A 16587-nucleotide genomic window follows, 5' to 3' on the forward strand; every position below is an offset into this window, starting at 1 on the left:
AAAACATTTTGCATCTTTAAAAAAATAGTTATTATTAATGCTCATTTGATTGTCATTATTTATCTATCGTCTGAAAAGTCAGATCATATTAGGTCACATAAATCCAGGTGGCACAAAATTACATAATTAACACTTGAAAAACTGCATGTAGCTTCTTCAGTCATTCCTCAAAACAAAAGAAGAAAGAAAAAAACAGCTGGAAGCTATCAAGGTCACTAAAATATTCAAAGGGAAGGGCTGCCAGTGTAAACAAATAGACTAAACATTATAGAATCCTAAAGACTGATGATACAAGGAAGGCCATGAGAGGAAAGCAAAGGGGGGAGAGAGAGAGAGAGAGAGAGAGAGAGAGGAAAGAAAGAAAGAAAGAAAAAGAAAGAAAAGAAAAGAAAGAAACATCATATGCATTAAGCAGTCAATCCCTAATCCCCCCTCCTCCCAGCCTCTGGCAACCACTAATCTGCCTCCTGTCCTTATGGATTTGCCTATTCTGGATATTTCATATAAATAGAATCATACAATATGTTACTTTTTGTGTGTCTGGCTTCTTTTACTTAGCATAATGTTTTCAAGATTCATTCATACTGTAGCATGTATCAGAACCTCATTCCTTTTTATAACTAAATAATGTTCTATTATATGGATATACCACGTTATGTTTATTCATTCATCTGTTGATGGATATTCAGGTTGTTTTCACCTTTTGGCTATTATGAATAGAGCTGCTCTGAATATTCATGTACACGTTTTTGTGTTACCTACATTTTCATTTCTCTTGCTGGGTCATTGGGTAACTATGTTTAACATTTTGAGGAACTGCTAGACTATCTTCCAAGGGGGCTGCAATATTTTATATTCCCCCCAGACGTGTATGAGGGTTTCATTTTCTCTACATCCTCAGTAAGACACTTGTTATTATCTGTGTTGTTGATTCTAGCCATCCTACTTAGTGTGAAGTGGTAGCTCATTGTGGTTTTGATTTGCATTTCCTTTATGGCTAATAGTGTTGAACATCTTTTCATGCAGGCTATTTCTTTTTAAAATGCATATATGCTTGCTGTTTTTGGTTAGGCAAAAAAACCTGTCTGGCAGGAATTCCATCTTTTTTTTATTTTTTTATGAAGGGTTCAGTGGTGTAGTAAATGTTTAGCAATTGGTAGTCGAGGGAGAAGCCCTGATTTTCAGCGTTTGCCAGTTTCTGGGGTGTAAATACTCCCACCATGGCAGATTTCCAGCCACTAACATGACATTGAAAGTGGAGCAGGTGGGGCGCCTGGGTGGCTCAGTCGTTAAGCGTCTGCCTTCGGCTCAGGTCATCGCCCCAGGGTCCTGGGATCGAGCCCCACATGGGGCTCCCTGCTCAGCGGGAAGCCTGCTTCTCCTTCTCCCACTCCCCCTGCTTGTGTTCCTTCTCTTGCTTTGTCTCTCTCTGTCAAATAAATAAATAAAATCTTAAAAAAAAAAAAAAGTGGAGCAGGGAAGTGGTATGCACAGTAGGCTCTTATGAACTGGCATGAGCTGACTCTATTACATCAGTGGAGTGAAGTGAGCCTCATTAGGGCTCCCTGGTGTTGTGCAGGGTGGGCACTGTACAATTGTAGGGCTGCCATTCACATATTAGTCTAAAGAGGAAAGGATATAATGTCATTGAGTGTCTACCACATATTTAATCTTCACCAGTCTTTTGAGGCAGGTTTTACTATCTTATTTTCAGAGAAATCCACAGTTTAGAGAACATGTTGACTAATTCAGTGATTCACAGCTAATAAGCATCTAAGTTGGAATTTAAATCAGGTCTTTCTTACTCTAAAACTTATACCAGTTCATCAACTGCTTTGGAGGGATGGAGGGGGTGTCTCCAAGACCACTCCCAGGTTCCGTTATTTCCATTAATTGCTGGGGGGACTCACAGGACTCACCATATTTTTGTACTCATTACTACCATTTATTACAGCAAAAGGATACAACACAAAATCAGCAAAGGGAAAAGGCACATGGGGTAAAGTCCAGAGGAGACCAGGCACAAGCTTGCAAGAGCCCTTTCTCAGGGGAGTCACATAGGACATGCTTAAAACCGCCAGCAGTGAGTTGTGACAATACACGAAATACCAGGAAGCTCATTGGAGACTCACTCTGTGCCCATCGTTTTTTACTGGGGACTGATTAGTGATACAGGCACCCTCTGTCTAACATGTTCCAGAATTGCAGACTCCAGAAGGCAAAAGCAGGTGCTCAGCATAAGCCATGTTGTTTGTACCAACAGTTTAGGCACAATGAGCTAGTCTTACCAGTGCTGGAAATGGTGGGACCTTCCCAAGGTCCAAGTTCCCAGATGTCAGCCAACTGTAGAAACGCAAGGAGGCCTTCCTAAGAATAGCAGTCTCGAGCCTGCTCTGTTTACTCTTCTCAGCACACTAACTAAATGCAAAAATAGGAAAGAAAATTGAGAAAGTCCAAAGACTATGCCTGCTCATATCTTATTATGTCTGCCTTCCCCTCCCAGCGCCTGCATACAACTTGATATATGGTGGGTTTCTAATAATGGCTTCCTGAGTTGTGCACATCCTCATTTTGATACTCAGCTTCTGTGTGTGTGTGTGTGTGTGCGTGCATGTGTGTGTGTCTGGAAAGCCTCTGTGCTTGAAAGGTTCTCTGTGTTGACCCAAATCATGCTTAATTATGACTGCTTAGCCCAGACATCTCACTATAGCTTCATAACCAGACTGAATTCTCAGTGATGTTTCTCTCCTGAAAGGCCTTCATTTGAAACACTGAGGTTTGCAATTTGTGTCTCCAGTGGAAATATTATTTCTTTTGTTCCAATGCCCCAGACACACTGCTTCAGACTCACTTTTACATCCGTAAACTTTGACTAAAAGTGGAACAGTTTCCTGCACCTGACCTCCTCCGTGTCTGGGTCCCGTGTTTGGGGTCACACCTTGCTCTGTTCTCACGGGTGGGGGGCTGACTGAATTGTCTGCACAGTATCCCGTTGTCACAAGCACGTTCAAGGGGGCCTTGCCAAGAGGAACAGGTCTGGGGAAAAATAGACCAGGATACCATGAGCTGACTAAAACCTGGGTTCCTTTTTTTCTGGGTTACCAAACAGACCAGTTAAAGAAAAGAAAAGCAACTTGCCCTCTCTTTGACCAGTTCCCTCAGTTCTCAAGTGAAGTAGAGATTATTTTCCTGCCTATGGTTTTGCATAATTATTTTTCCACTGGCTAACGTAATGGCTGGAAATGTTCTTTTTTAGAGTTAAGGAAAGCAAATTTTCTGAATAAAACAAGAAGCACTGGTTCTGATCTTAGACGGCCGGTGCCCAAATCCTAGGCTCTGTCATTCACTAGTTTATATGACACGAGACTAACGGGAAACTTAAATATTTGTACCTCAGTTTCTTCATCTGTGAAATGGGGACAATAGTGGTTACTACCTCATAGGGGAAGACTCAGTTGAGACATGCATCTAAAACATGCACTAAAGGAGTTTAAAGCAAAATCTGCCATAGAGTGAGCCTTGAAGAAAAGTTAGTAATGTTGCTGTTACTGTTAAACCCTTGGTGTCTGTAAAAATCTTTTCTCTCTTTTTGACTGCTTATGTCGATTTGAGTAAATTAAATTCCTTACCGTCTATCCCACACTCCTTTAAAACTTTAATTAACAATGGAAAATTTAAGATAATTGTTTGAAAGAAGTTCCAGTGTGGTGGATGAAAGCCTGTTCATCTAAAAACCAGCCCCTGGGTGCTGGAATCGGGCAGCCTAGGATTGCACCTGTGACTCTGACTTTGTGAGTTGTCCAACCACTGACTGGCTCTTGGTTTTCTGTGGGGGGGGTGGGGTAAGGAGACTACTTCTCCTCTCCTTCCCCTGGATGTAGCCCCCTCCAAGGCTCGAGTCTCAGAGCCCCCTCTTGCCAGGCCAGACTGAGAACTTTCTTCTTTCCCTGTTCCTTTCTCCTCTTTCCTTTTCCTTCTTTCAGCCCGCCTGGGTCTCTTAGATCCTGCTGACTTGTTCTTACATCACCCATGGGAAGTGACCCCCTGCCCTTGTGATAGCCCTGAGCCCTTCTTGTTCATGCAATGAAGAACTGGTTTTTATTTCCTGATGTGAACTTCCTTTCTGGCTGCTCGTTCTTGTCTCCTTCAGGAGTTGGTGTTCCTCGGGGTTGTTTCCATGGATTTTTTTCTCCTTCTGCACTTGCTTTAGGAGGCGTCATCCATTCCAGTGGCTTTGGTTAGGAGTTCTGTGCTGATGACTTCTCCAGTCTGTATTTCCCAGCCTGATATCTCTTCTGTGGTCTAAGAGTTTTCTCAGGTATCTCAAACTCAACATGTCTGAAAAGAAATCCAAGAGGTCCCTGCTGTCTCTAGCTCAGTGATTGTACCACAGTCTACCCAGGTGCTTGTGCTGGAAACCTGGAAGTTGGTCTAAACTTACCCTTCTCCCTCATGTCTGGACTCTTGACAGGTTTTGCCCATTCTGCCTTCTAAATATATCTGTTTTGCCCTTCTTCCCATCTCTTTACCACCATGATCCAAGCTGCCACTGCCTCTTCTTGGGTGAATACAGTAGCCTCTGTATCAGTTACGTTTGACTTAGGCTATGTATCACATAGGACCCCTCAATAATAGTAGCTTAAACAAAAAAGTTTTTTTTTTCTCTTTCAATATTGGTGGGGGCAGTGGGGGGGGGGTGGGAAGACTGGAAGCAGGCTATCCTGAATGGGTATGGTGGATCCAATCCAGGGATCTTGGATCCTGTGTTTCCCTTCTATCATCTTTGCTTATATATTTTATTTTGGCTCAAGATGACTGCTGGAGTTCCAGCCATCTTGACTGCATTGCAGGCTGGAAGAAGGAAGAAAGACAGAAAACAAGAAATGACTTCTCCCATCTGAGTTAGGTCCCTTTACCAGCTTTCCCTGATGCCCCGCACAGGACTTCTGCCTAGGTCTCATTGACTACAGTGTAGCTGCATGGCCATACCTGGCTGCAAAGGGAGCTGAGAAAGTCTTTTAGTCTCAGGATCAATGTACCCAACTAAAAGTCAGGGTTCCTTTACTGATGAGAAGTGGATACCGGGGCAGACACCTGGGGATCTCTGCCACATCCTAATAGGCTCCTCTTTTCATGTATGCCCTCTCCAGTCTGTTGTACACGACAGCCCTAGTGATCTTTAAAAGCACAAATGTGATCCTTTCCCTCTCCTGCTTAAAGCCCTTCAGGAGCTTCTCATTTCCCCAATTCAAATCTTAAAAGTCCTCAATATGGCCTGGGATCCAGCAGCCTGCCCTCCTGTCTCCGTGAATCTGCAATTCCTTCCGTTCCTCCGTCCAACCTTCCAGCTCAGCAGTCTCTCTGTTCCTTGAAGGCATCCAGCTCCTTTCCATCTCTACAGCATATACTTTTGCTGTGTCTCTGTCTAGAATCCATGTTCCCCTCCCTCGACTGGCTGGACATCTTCTTCAGGTTTCAGCTTAAATGTCACTTCCTCAGTACAGTGTCTCTGATCTTCCAGTTTAGATTCGCTTTCCCTGTATAACATCATCTTTCACTTTTACTTTGTACCACCTATCTCTAACAAGTTATTGGTACAATGATTTTTTTCAGTCTTTCTCTGATCTGTAAACTTCACAAGGCAGGTGAAGGCATTGCTTAGCAACCTGTGGCAAGTAATAAATGGTTGTTGAATGACTGAATGGGATTCAGGTTCAAGGATGAATATGATGGATTTATTTTGAATCATGCTAAAGATATTAAAGAAAGACATAAGGAGAGGTATCCATTAGGTAGTCAGATACTCAGAATCAGGCGCAAGTAAGACATTGGGGTTAGAGAAGTAAATCTGAAATCACCAGATCTAGTCTATTTAGTGCTATTTATCCTACAAGGAGGCAGCTTCCTGAGGGGATGTGCAGTGGGCTTTGAAGCCAGACAGATCTGCTGTGAATCCTGATCTGTTATTTACTAGGTGTGAAATTAGGCAGTTGATAAAACTCTCTGAGTCTCATTTTCTTTTTCTGGAAAGGAGAAAATACCTATCCTGCAAGGCCATTTGTATGTGAGTATCTGGCAGATGGGAATATTACAAATTTTTCTGTCCGATTGGTTAAAAAATACCTGAAGAAGGAAAATATTTCTACTTTAAAAGCAGAGACAATGGAAGAACATTCTGTCACTTCCTGGTCATCCTGAATGCACATCCCTTTGCATAGTGAAAATACTGCTTTTTGGTCTTAGGAGGAGAAGGGCTTTGGAGCCTTTTGTAAGCCTTTTTTCTTTTTTAATTTACAAAATCTTCCATAGTGTTTACCATGTGTCATGCAAGGTCCTATGTGCTTCATAATCATTAACTGCAATCCTGTTAACTTTGTAAGGAAGATACAGTCATCATTCCCATTTTATAGCTAAGGAAACTGAAGGGCTGAGACGTTGAACACCTTGCTCAAGGTCACAGAGCGGTCAGTACATGGTAGAGCAACCCAGCCCAGCTGTCTGATTCTCAAGCTCTGAACCCTTACATGGCACTGTTTCTGGGTAATTTTGTGAAACTTTCTGGCTAGCTACATGTGTATTTACATAAGGATCAGACTATATTGATCTTTATGTTCACCAGACCACAAATTAGTCTTTAAGAAAGCCTAACAAACTGGTAAAAGTGTGTTTTTGTAATACGATTATTATCCTCTCTTAGGAAGAGAAACTGACCAAATTTTGACCAGATGTGCTCTCTGCTGTTGTGTCTTAAGGCTGTGAGTTACCAGAGATTTAACTGTTTCTAACGTAGAGAGGAAGTGCCAATATAGTCGCTTGCTGATTCAGTATTGGTTTCATACTGTAAGACAGAACTAAAATAACAGCTTCAAAGGGTAAAAATATACAGTCACATGAAGCAGCAACCATCCTTCTTAAAAACAGAATTGTAAAACCAGTGAAGTAAAGGTTAATCTTTTTTTCTGGTTGGAAAGAGTAGTTATTGATAGATACTGGTCAGTTCCATTGTGTCCTGTAATTTTAGGGTGCTGATATTTGTCAAGGCCCAAGGAAGAATCTCATTCATGTCATTTTATTTTATAAGTCAAATTTGACATCATTCTCAGATCTTTCTTGGAGTCTAGAAGGTGGGTATGAGGGACTTTCTTGAAACAAAACTCTAGTGGCTTTTGCTTTTATTTTCCCTAAGGGTTTATATAGTTTTGAAAAAAATATTAATAGCTAAATTTATCGAGCACTTACCATTTGTCAGTTTTGTTCCAAGAGCTTAACATGATGTGACTTTTTAAATTCTTACAACCAATGTATGAAGTTATTTGCTGTCATTCATTCCCATTCTATCACTAAAGAAACGGAAGCACAAAGCAGTTAAGTAACTTGTTCAAGGAGACACAGCAAGTTAAGTGGCAGAGTCAGACTCAGGCAGTCTGGTTGCAGAGTCTTTGCTCTTAAGCAGTAAGAGCTCTGTTACAGAATCCTGCTGGTTCCTAGCCTAAGGAGATACAGGATATGTAAAACAAATAAAGTGGTTCATCTTTTTGCACACCGAGTAACAGAACCAGACTCAGCTTTCTGTCTTTAGCAGCAGGGACCCTTGCATGTTAAAATATAATCCCTTGAGGCCACAGTTCCTCATTGCCTGGAAGATTAATAATGCAACTCCTTAGCACTACATACAGAGCCATTCATAATATGATCCTGACTCGGCTTCTCAATTTCCTCTCTCCTGCCTCTTCCGCCTGCCCCTAAGTGCATCAGAACACACCACACACTGACATGCTTGCAGTCCTGAAACCTCCCATGCTCTTTTGCAACTACAGGCCTTTGCTTGTGATGCTCTCTTTTGTAAAATCTTCTCTCCTTTCTTTGCTGGGAAAACTCTTATTCATGATTTAAGGCTCTGTTTGAAGAGGCACCTCTTTGGTGCAACCTTATCTGACTCTTTTTCTGGAAGAATTAACCTCTTCTTCGTTTATGTGCCACTGCATTTTGTTCAATGAAGAACTTTCCATATTGCCTTATGAGCAATCATTTCTTCCCAGTCACTTGGAAATTCCTGAGGGTGAGAGCAGATGCTACATAAATGTCCAGAAGAGTGAAAAGGTAAGGTGATGTAAGGTAGACAATAGAAGATGTGGGGCTACTTCAGTTAGTTCCTGACTTTATTTATTATCTTGTCTATGGACCATATAAGACTCTTTGATTTAGGGACATAAACTATTCAGTGTGACCTGCTTCCTTTCGTAACTGGGAATAAAAATTTATAAATTGCGAAGTTCACAGTCCTGATAGCTATGAAACACGCAACAGGGGAAGGGCTATCAAGTTGATGACCAAAATAGTGTATGATTTAAAAGAGCTGTTATTTTTCCGGATGAACTGTCTGATATTTAAAATTTGGCTAACTTAAAAATTCCAACATTTTCCTGGGTCATCAATACTAATTATTGACTGGGTTCTGACCGTGCCTGGTGCTGGTGGTGATCACACCAGGCGGGCACTGCTCCCATTCTCATGCATTGTTCCGTCTGTTATGGGCATCGGGTACCTACCAAGAGCCCCACAAATCATAACTGCGGTTATGATTAAGTAGAAGTTAGGAGCAGTACAAACGGTTTGTATTTCAGAGTGTGAGGTATGTGAGCAGGACCAAAACGTACTAAATGTACACAATGTATTAAGCTGAACAATCAGAAATTACCATATTTGATCCTTTTGGACTTACAGTTTCTTATGGTTTGATATATTATCTTGGTGAATTGATGCAAAAAGCTACCTCTCTTTCTGAATCCACTTAAAAGCCTGTGCATGGTAATATGGATGTTTCAGATATACTCGCCAGAGTTACTATGGTAACTCCTAGTGTTCCTCGAAAGCCTTCCAAGGCTGGTTGCTGGATAGGTGCTGTGATGTTCTTCTGCTCTTCCAGAAGGGAGGTGAGGGAATGAGGAAGAGAAAACCCAACAGATACTGTCCCCATTGCAGGTGCAGGTGGGCTCGCAGAGAGTAGATTGGCTGTTTGGGCCATGGGGATCTTGTATTTGGCGTTGAAGAGCATCTCTTAGAATGTATGTTGCAACATGGATCAACTTAGGCCAGAGTATCTGAGAGTTAATTGCATTAGTGATAGCAAACTAGGAGGGGATGAAGAGTTTGATGACCCCCAGCGGTGAGAGCCAATGAAGAGCATGGCAGGGCAGCCTGGACTTGTGTATCTTCATTTGTTCTTGGTCAGTTGTTTGACCTCAGCGCCCCATTTACTCAGTTGTAAAATGCAGATGCTACACAACTGATTACTTCGGAAGGGTCAGCAGTTCTGTAATTAATTACGCTTTTTACGTTCTCACAAAACATTTTTTGTAAGTAGATCCTACAACTTTGATCAGGATTTTTAAAAATGTAGGTGTGCCTGGGTGGCTTAGTCGGTTAAGCATCTGACTCTTGATTTCAGCTCCGGTCTTGATCTCAGGGTCGTGAGTTTAGGCCCTACGTGGAACCCACTTTAAAAAAAAAAAAGCCTTTAAAAAATGTGATGGAGAGAGTATTTTTTTTGCCTTTTACTACAGAAAATTTCAAGTGTATTCAAGAGTAGATAGAGTAGCACAGTGACCCCCATATACCCAGCACCCAGCCACCTGACCCTGACTCACACTTCACCCCACCTCCATCATCATGTAGAAAATCCTGCCCGCTCCTATTACTTCACAGAAGTCGTGTTGTTTCTTCTACAGATGCTTCAGTACCCATCTCCAGAAGACAGGGAGTACTCATCTTACATAGAACCTTAATGCTGTCACCCAGAACATATCAACAGAGCTTCCTTGACATCATCAAGCACCCAGTCAGTGGAAGACATTGTTTGAAAAGTAATTTTATCTATAGAAGGTTCCCAGTTGAGAGGTTGTATTACAAAAGTTTTCTGTAAATTATTTGCAACATGAAGTGACTATTCCTATAGAAACCACAGTAAAGGAATGGTGAGTACCCATCAGGCCCACAGAAACCCATGGAACACGTAATGAGGCCATTCTGTGTTTTTCTTTGAGTATCTTTCTGAGGGGACAGTTATGGACAATTCCTCTTCTCTTACTAGAGACGTTGCACTAAGTCTCACATTTTCTCTTTCTTGCCATTGTTCTAGTGGTGCTTCCTCCCCGCCCCCCCGCCTCCCTCCCCATCTTCCTTCCTCTCACCCTCTCCTCCACCTCCCTCCCCATCTTCCTCACTCCCATCCCCACCCCCAGGCTTGGGTAGAAGCAAAAGGAAGGCATTGTTCCCAGCGTGGCTGATGGTCTTCGTTGGGGGGAGACAGAGGGGGGGCTGGCCCTTGGGGAAAGGCTGCCATTATATGTAGCTTCATATTTTGGAGGTATTGAGAAAACAGCCTGCAGTGTGATCCTCTGAATGATAGAACTAGAGAAGCGTAGGGAGTTCCTGTGGAAGTTTATTTAAAGACCGAGTTAATGTTCTCCTTTCGCAAGACCCTGGCAAAGCTCGGGTCAGTTTTAAATAATTCATGTTTCGAGTTCATACTGGTATGCTTGCACCTCTGTCCTCCACTCATGTCAGATTGGCAGAGAGAGGGGCTTTTCTCAGTGGAGGAACTGGTCAGCAGTGGGCAGTGAGGAGGTGAAGTTCTAGAGGGGCTGTGAGCCTCCCAGCTTTTCACCTGTCCAGAAATGCAGTCCTGCCTCTCAGGCACAGGCCAGCCTCCTGGTGCGAGGCTGGGGGGGCAGTTGCCACAGGGCTTCCCGCTCCCAGAGCTGTCATTTTACCGGTCATCCCTTCATCAGGCCATTGGGCTGTGATGTGAGGGGATGCTAGGGGTAGGAGGGGGAATTGTGCCCCTCGTGCTGTGGTTACAGGTCTGGACCACATGCAGAAAGCCACAGAGTGTGCCCTGTGTGTTTACCAGTTGCCACGGCCACCCACCACCTCTCCCGGAAATTACACTTTCTATCCTGCCCTGTTAGCTGTCTGCAACTCTCACCCATCTGAAACTCACAAAGCTTCTCTCTCCTGAGTTCCTCTTAATAAGAGATCAGGTTTGTGTGATTCTAGGTATTTCCCCTTTCATAAAGATTGATAAAGTGTCACTAAAAAAGCCTGCACGTGTGATATGTCCCCCGCAGAGCCACACACACACACACACACACACACACACACACACGGCACTCAGAATCCCTAGTACTAAAGCGCAGTGCCACTAGTCAGTGTTAACCATAGAGATGCAAGAACGAAACCTAGGTTATAGAGCCTTCCTTCTCTTTTGCTGCTTAAAAAAACCAGAAAGCAGGCCGATTTGCAGTGACATGTCCAGTGATTGCCGTCTGTGGTTGAGGAGGGATCCCTTGCCAGTAGTTATGAGTGTCTCCGACGGTTGTAACGTGACCTGTACTCTGCTCATTGGATGTCCACTGGTGCAGCCATACCCTTGAGTGGAGTGGAACAGGGGGGCCGAGGAAGCAGGGTGTCTTCGATCCCAGCGATCTGGGCATGCCTACACCCACAAGAATGGCATGTTTCTGAGAGAGCAGTGGCAAAGATAAAAGCAGCCAAATTCTTCTCTGAAATAGTATAGTCAAGTGGTGGTTCTGACTGAATAATGTGAAATTAAGCCCAAGGAAGCCCTGCTCTCTGCTTAGCTGAAGCCCTTCCTGTCCATGCAGGTCCTCATTCGTTCGCTGACTTACTGAACAGAATCAGCGAGCACCTGCTCCGTGCCGGGCTGTCATATGCCAGCCTTGTCGGGGGTGCTGGGGAGGCAGTATGTCTGTCCCCTCTGAGCTCCCACTTGGTGGCCTCCATCACGCCTGCCTCAAGGAAGGGAGTAATGAGAAAGGAAGAAAGAAGAGGGTAGGACCAGGCACCGACTCTGGGGGAAGGTGTAAAATTAATCTTACTTCTCTACCAGAAATTCATTTAATGCTGGATGAATTGTGTAGATGGATGAGTTGTTTCTAAATTGGAATAAATGCTAAGGTAGAGCCTTCATTTATTTTATTTTATTTTTTTTAAAGATTTTTATTTATTTATTTGAGAGAGAGAGAGCACATGAGAGGGGGGAGGGTCGGGAGGGTCAGAGGGAGAAGCAGACTCCCTGCCGAGCAGGGAGCCCGATGCGGGACTCGATCCAGGGACTCCAGGATCATGACCTGAGCCGAAGGCAGTCGCTTAACCAACTGAGCCACCCAGGCGCCCTAGAGCCTTCATTTAAATGAGAGCTGATTGATTGCCTACTTCTGGCCCATTATAAAGTGAAGTTGTTTTGCTAAATCTTTGTACCTATTTTTCTCTTTGGTTGTATTTTTTTGGTTTTTCTTTTATTTTTTAAAAGATTTTATTTATTTATTAGAGAGAGAGAGAGTAAAAGCAAGCACAAGCAGGGGAGTGGCAGAGGGAGAGGGACAAGCAGGCTTCCCGCCGAGCAGGGAGCCCGATGTGGGACTCGATCCCAAGACCCTGGGATCATGACCTGAGCTGAAGGCAGGTGCTTAACCAACTGAGCCACCAGGCGCCCCTAGTTTTTCTTTTTTAATCTATGATTTAGAACACTAAATTATTCTAGCAGAGAATTTCATAGTTTCTAAGTCTTCCCAGATTTCAAGTTCCCTGAGGGCAGGAAACATATTTTCTTAAGTTTTATTGAGGCATAATCAATATACAATAAACTGCATATATTTAAATTGTGTTATTTGATAAGTTTTGATATATGTACACACCTGTGAATCTGTCGCTGTAATAAAATAATGAACATATCCATCATCCCCAAAAGCGTCCTTGTGCCCCTCTGTAATTCATACCTCTCCTTTTATTCCCATTATCCCTAGGTATTACTGATCTGATTTTTGACGCTATAGATTAGTTTGCATGTACTAGTATTGTAGAATAAACAAAGTCATATAGCATGTACTCTTTTTAAGCTGGCTTCTTTCACTCAGCAGATTATTTTGAAATACATCTATTTTGTTGTGTCAATATTGTATTTTTAATTACAAATAGTATTCCATTGTATGGATATACCCCTATTTGTATATCCATTCACCTCTTGATGGACATTTGGATTGTTTCCAGTTTTCAGCTATTAGAAATAAGCTGCTACGAATATTCTTGTACACATCTTTATATGGTCAGATGCCTTCATTTATCTTGGGTAAATATAATGGCTGCATTTTTTAATCTCTGTATCTCTTGTGCTTAGCATGTTGTCTAGCATATAGTAGATGCCCAGCAATTATTGTCCTAAGTAGTTGTTGGACTTTCCCTACATTTCTATGGTAATTAATAGGTAAGACTAACTTATTTTTAAAAATAGCTACTTAAAACATTATTTTGTTTCAAGAGAAAGAGTAGTTCTGCTATTATCCTGTTTCCCTGTGTGTTCTGCAGTATTTTATGCACTATAGTCAAAACTTATTTGTCTACTGCTATATTTTTTGAGTTCTTGGAATATTTACTGAATTCCTCAATGAAGAAAGTGAAGAAATACTGTTATGTTTTCTAAAGAAATAATGTAAAAGCCAGTAAAATATTCAAAATTAAATCCTTCTTTCTTATTGAACTCTGTAACGAAATTAGACTATATGTGGGGAAAAAAGTTTCAATGCTGAAAAATTTTAGAAATCTAATTTTTAAAGGCAAAAAATATTCTAAACTAAACTTATATTCATGATTACATTAGGCCAGATACTGTGCTGAGTGCTTTATGAGTTACCACAATTAATCCTCATGATAATCTAGGTTGAGTTATTTTAATATCTTCATTTTACAGATGAGGAAATGGAGACTAGAAGAGGTTGGTTAATTTGCATGGGGCCATGGAGCCTGCATTTAAACACAGGTTTGCCTGACACGGAAGCTGTGCTCTCAACCATTACGATGCATTGGCTGTGCTCTGTCAAAACATTAAGACTGCACTCAGCACATTGTGGCATGGTCAGTAAGTTAATAAAGAGATTCTAGCAGGGTTCTCATTTGTTGCACACATTATTCACGTAAATTTCCCTGGAAGTTTTGATTAACTTGACAAGTTTCTTCCCTAAGAACTTCTGACTTTATTTTTATTATTTTTTAAAGATTTATTTATTTTTTTTTTAGAGGGAGTGTGCGTGCAAGCAGGAGGGTGGGGACAGGCAGAGGGAGAGAAACAGACTCCTCACTGAGCATGGAGCCCCATGTAGAACTCCATCTCACGACCCTGAGGTCATGACCTGAGCCGAAATCAAGAGTCGGTCGCTTAATCGACTGAGCCACCCAAGTGCCCCATAACTTCTGACTTTATATTTAAAGCCACTTTTTATACTCTTCTCATCACTTTCATTGGCCAATCTGTTTCTGATCATCTTCTGTTAGGCAGAGTTCTCAGATAGACAGAAATATCCAGTCCCCTTTTCTCTAGCAGTGGAACCACCACATTGTCTCTGGAATTTGTGGCTCTCTGGCATTCTGCAGATCCAACAGACCCAAGATAATGCTTTATCTGTGATGACTCTTCTATTTCTTGCCTGACATTTAAAATAAGTATTGGCTGAGAACCCTCATTGGTCCTGGTAAGGCATCAAAGTGGTGTGTGTGTGTGTGTGTGTGTGTGTGTGTGTGTGTGTGTGTCTGTCTGTCTGTCTTATTTACTACCTAGATTGTAAGGTCTCTGCAGGTGGGAAGTGTATCCCATATCCTGTATTTCTTAGTTCTTGCTAAAGAGGTTTCGGACATCTCTCTAGCTGGAAATCCTGGAGTTACAGAGAAATTCATCCCCCAGTAAGATTTCACATGAACCTGGGAAGAACATTATGAGAGTAAAAGAGCTTTGTTAATCTGAAGTAATAAAATAATCAGAATCTAGTGTATGGTGACTCTGGGCTTCTATTTTTTTTAAAAGGAGGCTCCATGGTGGGTTAGTGTTTAGGTATGGCAATTAATACAATTAATTTATGTTTTAAAAACTGGAAAATTCATGGTTATAGTCTGATAAACACTTACCTGTTATTTCAGACTGTATGAAAGAAGGCTCCAGGTATCAGCATATATACTCAAATTATAGGAAAATAGTCAAGAGAAATGAAGTATTTCCATGATATTGTGCTTGCACACCTAAATATTAAAGTATGTAGTGGTGGTAAGCACCCTGAATCTCATGATATCTAGCTCAGTGTGGTAGACATACGGCATGTCATCTACTAGGTGCTGGCCATGGGCTGTCCTCTCTGACAGATCTGCCATATGAGAGCCCCTTCTGCCTTTGTGACCCAGTTCCTGATTTTCCAGTGTTGTGCTCTTGACATTTTTGGAGAGATGGAGTGGTATAATGGTTATTAGAAGGCATAAATGAGTTCGTTTATGTAAGTTCATGGGACAGTACCTGGCACATAGTGCTGTATAAGTGTTAACCTATTAGTGTGTCTATTATTCAAATATGTTTATTATTCAAATAACCTATTATTGTGTTTATTACTCAATTATTCACCCAGAAAGTCTCATCATTTCATACCTAAGCCATCAGATTCAGAGCCCAAATCTCAACACCGAGTTTCATATAAATTCTTACTGCCCAGAAAAATGTATACCTATACACCAGTCTTAGCAGTAAATGTGTCCAAGTGAGAGGTCTGCCCCAGAATTCAAATGTTGCTGTAAAAACCTATTCTCTCCTTCTGCATTTTCTGTATCTTATCAGTAAGGAATATTGAAACTAGGTGGGGTAGGAACAAGTAAGCATTCGGGAATTGTGCGGGAATGTGTATTTTTAAGGAGAGAGGGACCTGAGATTTATTTATTTTAGAGAGAGAGAGAGAGCATGCACGGGAGTGTGAGTGGGTGGAGGGGCAGAGGGAAAGAATCCTAAGCAGACTTCCTGCTGAGTGTGGAGCCTGATGTGGGGCTCTATTTCACCACCTTGAGATCATGACCTGAGCCAAAACCAACAGTCAGATGCTTAACCAACTGAGCCACCCAGGTGCCTCAGGTAGCTGAGAATTATTATGTGTCACAGTCATGGGGTTTTAGCTGAATGTATACCTGTCGATTGATCTTGTCATAACAAGTCAATAACCCCAGTGTACTCTTTTATTTTTTTTATTTATTTTTATTTTTTTAAACTGGAAGGATCGCTTCCAGATTTTTGATAATTTTTTTTTAAAGGTTTTATTTATTTATTTGAAAGAGAGAGATACAGTGAGAGAGGGAACACAAGCCGGGGGAGTGGGAGAGAGGGAGAAGCAGGCTCCCCGTGGAGCAGGGAGCCCGAAGTGGGACTCGATCCCAGGACCCTGGGATCATGACCTGAGCCGAAGGCAGTCGCTTAACCGAGTGAGCCACCCAGGTGCCCCAACCCCCAGTGTACTCTTAACTCATGGAGCGGGAGGTATACCGGCAGGCCCGGTGTTGGAGGATTACAGTAATAAGTACAAAATAACAGAAATCAAGGAATGTTAGCATTGGAAACGAAGAGATAATTTAACTCAGTGTTGTCCAAACTTCAGCCATTGTGCATCCTACTTACATGATTTTGGCATATGTATGTGCCATCTCTATAGTACTGTCTTATGCTTAATGTTTCCTGTAAATAATCTCATGTCTTTTTTTCCATAAATA

At 42.0% G+C, this 16587-nt stretch overlaps 1 protein-coding gene across 1 annotated transcript in view; it reads left to right on the top strand.

The window, feature by feature from the left end:
* Positions 1 to 16587, top strand: part of TEC (tec protein tyrosine kinase) — a 113610-nt gene that overhangs the window by 72247 nt on the left and 24776 nt on the right. The gene's annotated exons all lie outside the window — the stretch shown is intronic.

This window comes from Leptonychotes weddellii, chromosome 2 (assembly GCF_054177405.1).
Source record: "Leptonychotes weddellii isolate Sample4059 chromosome 2, ASM5417740v2, whole genome shotgun sequence".
NCBI lineage: Eukaryota > Metazoa > Chordata > Mammalia > Carnivora > Phocidae > Leptonychotes > Leptonychotes weddellii.